We start from the raw sequence: 4920 nt of genomic DNA on the forward strand, positions 1-4920 counted from the left end.
TTCGTTCTTTCTTTCTTGCTTTCTTTCTTTTCTTTTCCTCCTTCCTTTCTTTTTTTTTCAGTGAAAGCAAAGAGTAGTAATAAAATAAAAGTGGAAATACACTCCCAAGAAGGAGGAGCAGGCCGAGTGTCTGAAAGAGTGGTAGTTACTTTCCATAGGGTTTATAATTTCTTAACCAGGGGTGTCAAATGATTATTGGCTGAGCTCACTGACAGCTTTCATCACATTGGCTATGTCAAATGTGGCTGGGCTCACTGATTCATCTCATTGGCTGTCTCAAATGTGTCTTAATCAGCTAGATATCCCCTACTGGAACCTCCTGCCCACATTATAACAGGTGAGAAATTTTCTGCTCTGATCAGTTTTTCTATCTATTCACATAGACAGATGCTCCAGTTCTCTTACCTGCTTCCATTTTCCAGCTATTTTCTGCCTTATTTTCTCCCTGAGAGGCATGAGCCCCATAAATCTTTTTGGGGAGTTGAAGGTAGGTTGTCCATCTTATATAACTGCTTCATGCTGGAAGAGGGCATTGGCCTGCCTATTGGGGATCCTGGAATTCTTCCCCTATCTGATCTAGGTAAGAGAGCCAGGCCGGGGTAGGTTGTTGTGATAGTCTGGATTTGTGACATTGATAGGGTTATTGTTGGTACTAGATAACACACAGGGGTCAGCAGAGGTCCCAAGGGGCTGGGATCTCTATTGTATGATCATTTGCAATTTTATAGCTTCCATAGTAACTAGGTTCCTTGGTGGTTTTGATGACTCCTCTGGACAGAGGCAATAGAGATCTCCCTGGGCTTCTTCGGTCATGGATTTCTTTTCTTTGGCTTATGAGGATCTTGGCTGGCCATTTCCCCCTTTAGGACAGTGGATAATCAACCCTCCAATGACAGGGATCATTTCCCATCTCGCAGCATTGATGACAGGGCCCAGGAGGTGACTGAGTACTCTCAATGTCTCTTGTACTTGAAGCAGGAGTTTAGGCTTTTCTCTCTGGATTTGGAGTAAACTCTTGGAGGGTATGTTCTTCAAGTTTTCCCATAAAGGCAGATGAGTCTTTGTAATGGGATTTGAGTAGGCTGAGCAGAAGACTCCTGACTTTCCTGACTTGGCTCACCACAATATATGATGCAGATGGCTTCGTTGATGTACAGATTCTTGGTGTTTCAGACAAAAATGAAATAAAACATGCCAATAGTGAAAGCAAAAGGTAGTTTATTAAGTAATATGAAAGCACACTCCTGAGAGGTAGGAGCAGGCTGAGTGCAAGAGAGGAAGAGTGGCTCAAGGGCTGATAGTTATTTTTTTTAATTAAAAAAAATTTTTAGGTGTGTGTGGATCATTGTGATTTTTATTCCTTAGTGAATAAACAACAGCCACAGTTCCTGTTGCTAAGGTCGTTCCTTGTCTGTAACAGACACAAGTGTCCAATAGAACACACTAGATTCTGAGCACCCTGCCTCCTAAGCATTTGAGAACCAGTGTAGCAGGGTGGGGATCCTGCCTACAAGTAACCTGTACCCAGACCAAATAAGGGAGAGATGGAAATGGGATGGGGCACCAAACTGTGCTCTCAGAGAAAGAATATACAAAACCAAAGGGACAGACAGGAGAATACACTGATCAAAAGGCAACCTCTGGAGCAGTGATTTCCAATCTGTGGATGCAGGTCTTTGAAGGACCAGTTACAGAAGAGGGGCCTTTGAGTACATGAGTGTACTAAGCATTGTTTGCATAGAAAATAAACCTGTGTCTCCCACACTTATTATATCACAAATAGAGACCATATAGTGAGTATATTTGCATGTTATCTACGTCTTTTTTTTAAAAAAATTATTTATGGGAACCAGCAGTTAGCGTAATGGCTATGTCACTGGACTCACACGTAGTCAACCGCAGTTCGGGTCCTGGACCTGGTGGCTTAAAACTCACGCCGGGCACGTGTGCGTGCTTGCCCGAGATCCCGAGAGGAGAATGGAGGAGAAGGGATTGCAGCATGACCATCCCCCCTGGGGGGTGATTTCTCGCTTTCTGTCTCTATGTCTCTGTCTGTCTGGTGAGTGCACGTGCCTTATAGTGAAAAACCTCTCAAAAATTATTTATTATTATTTTTCAATTTGACTAGAAAGAGAGAGAGAGAGAGAGAGAGAGAGAGAAAATGTGAGAAAGCAAGCTGCCAAGTTTGGGATTCAATCTGTGGTCAGCCATGTGGGAGTCCAGAGCCTTTAACCACCATGCCACCTGCCAGCCCCTATGTTATCTAAGTCTTACAGCTACCTATGAAGTAGATTTTATTATCTCCAATTAGAGGCCAGAATACATAGCTCATACATTCACAAAAAATGGTAGACGCTGGGACCAGCAGTTACCATAATGGCTATGTCGCTGGACTCCCACGTAGTCGACCGCGGTTCGCGTCCCAGACGCGGTGGCTTAAAACTCACGCCGGGCGCGTGTGCGTGCGTGCCCAAGATCCCGAGAGGAGAATGGAGGAGAAGGGGTTGCGGCGTGGCCATCCCCCCTGGGGGGTGATTTCTCGCTTTCTGTCTCTCTGTCTGTCTCTGTCTGTTTGGTGAGCACACGCACCCTATAGCAAAAACTCCCCCCCCCCAAAAAAAAAATGGTAGACGCTATATCAACTGCTATAATAGGAAAGCCTCAGTATTAAGGCTGACTGAATCCATGGCTCTAACATTCTCTTCTTCTCTATCTCAGCTCTGCTTTCCTCTACCATGTCTTCAGTCTCAGGAAGACTCATGCTTCATGTTTACAATTAATCATGAGTGAGTCCAAGCTACACTGCTGTAGAGGAAAAAGCTCAGAGAATAGTTATTCCTCAAAAGGCCTCAGATTGCTTGAACCACCAGGAAGGAGAGACTCCAACTCACCACCTCAGTCATGTGTCGATCCTAGGGTGGGGCCTTAAGTCAGTAACTCAGTCTTAGCACAATCACAGGGAATATACGAGATTCATTCTCAAAGTAAAACAAGGGGGAGGTTCTGTTCCTAGAAGACAAGGAGGTGGGATGAAGAATAGAAGATCAAAGATTGAAGTTAGACCCAGCCACTTTGGTGGTGCAAGCAAGTGTATTACATGATGTCTAGGGCCACGGGGGGTGGTGGTGGGGGTGGTGGTGGTGGTGGTGGTGAGACACAGGTTTGCAACCCAGTCTGAACAGGTTGGGCATAGTAGCACACACCTGCAATCCTCACTAACTAGGAGGTCGAGACAGATGAATTGTGGCAGAGTGAGATCTTGTCAAAAATACCTGTATCTCAGGCTAGCCTCACAGCCTAATGGTTGTGGGTGCCAGATCCTACATGACCAACTGCATTTCAAATCCTTGCCCTGGTGTTTTGAAAACATGCTGGGCACATGTGCATGCATACCTCAAATTCCAACAGGATGGAGAAATGGCAGAGAAGGGACTGCAGAGTGGCCACGCCTTTTGGGGGGATGCTTTCTTCTTTTCTCTCCTTTCTCTGGTGATTATACATGCAATTAAAAAAAAAAGAAATAAACTATCCTGGTCTTCCCCTCTTACCTCATTCTCTACCCTCATTTAAACAAACAAAAGGCTATTAAGCCTAAAATCTTATCAGAATTTCATATGTTCATAGATGCCACTGTGATAACACATGAATTCATTTAAAAGCATTGTGACTTCATGATAATGGTTTTAAATTTAATGGATTATAAAGATACAAGTATTATGAGGTCCAAAATAATTTGTTTTCAATATTAGAAAGGAATTCTTAGCTGAGAGTGTGTTGTGCTCCAGGTAAGAGAGGGTAAATTGAGAAGGGTGCCAGAAAATACTCCTTAAACCAGAAACCAGGTAGGAGAAATTCCAGGATGAGAGCCATGTGACAGTCCTGGGAGGTCACTAGAGCACACAGAAGACAGAAGTTGAGGGGATGAGCACCAACTGCCATGCCAGAACTTGGGAGGAGAATAGTGTATGGAAGGGGCAGAACTGAAAGAAGGCATTAAACATGCAGGAAGATCATCAGAGTACATTACAGAGCTCTATGGTGGATAAGGTTTATATAGTCAAGATTTTGTTTATAATTTGCTAGAAATCTTGGCATAGGTAAACCTTGAGAATAAGGTGGTATAAGAAACCTAAATCCAATCTTGTCAACATTACTAGGAAGTCAGCAATGTCTAAAATGCACAAATAAAGAGTGAAAAGTATAAGAAACACAGGGACAAGGGCAAAAAGATTCAGCTGAAAAGCCTGCTCCCCAGAAATAACTGGGCCCAGGGAGCAGGTTCAGGATGGTGGGAACAGATGCAAGAACAGCCATGGGTCATATACTTTGTCACTATTTCATTTGGTTCTATTTGAAACGTGGACCATGTGCATAGACCCAAATTTTAAAGCCATTTTTAAGAAAGGGAAAGAACTAGCTTTCTGTTGTACAATGGAACCAAAGAGAACATCAGCTGTTTCCATGTTGAGATGGTTACATTAATTGTAGCTTGACGATTTCAAATGGAGTTCTGACAAGAAAGGCTCTTACCCAAATGGTAGGAGAACAGCTGAAGGTAGGGACCTGACCAACTGGAAGGGTGAAAATTAGCCACAACCTGAACAGTAATTCCTGTTAGGATCATGTCTTAAGAAGGCTGGAGGGGGAACCAGCAGTTAGCGTAATGGCTATGTCGCTGGACTCCCACGTAGTCGACCGCGGTTCGCATCCCGGACCCGGTGGCTTAAAACTCACCCCGGTGGCTTAAAACTCACGCTCAGCGCGTGTGCGTGTGTGCCCAAGATCCCGAGAGGAGAATGGAGGAGAAGGGATTGCAGCGTGACCATCCCCCCTGGGGGTGATTTCTCGCTTTCTGTCTCTATGTCTCTTTCTGTCTGTCTGGTGAGCGCACGCGCCCTATAGCGAAAACCTCTCAAAAAA

This window comes from Tupaia chinensis, unplaced genomic scaffold (assembly GCF_000334495.1).
Source record: "Tupaia chinensis unplaced genomic scaffold, TupChi_1.0 Scaffold144275_1, whole genome shotgun sequence".
Classification (NCBI taxonomy): Eukaryota; Metazoa; Chordata; class Mammalia; order Scandentia; family Tupaiidae; genus Tupaia; species Tupaia belangeri.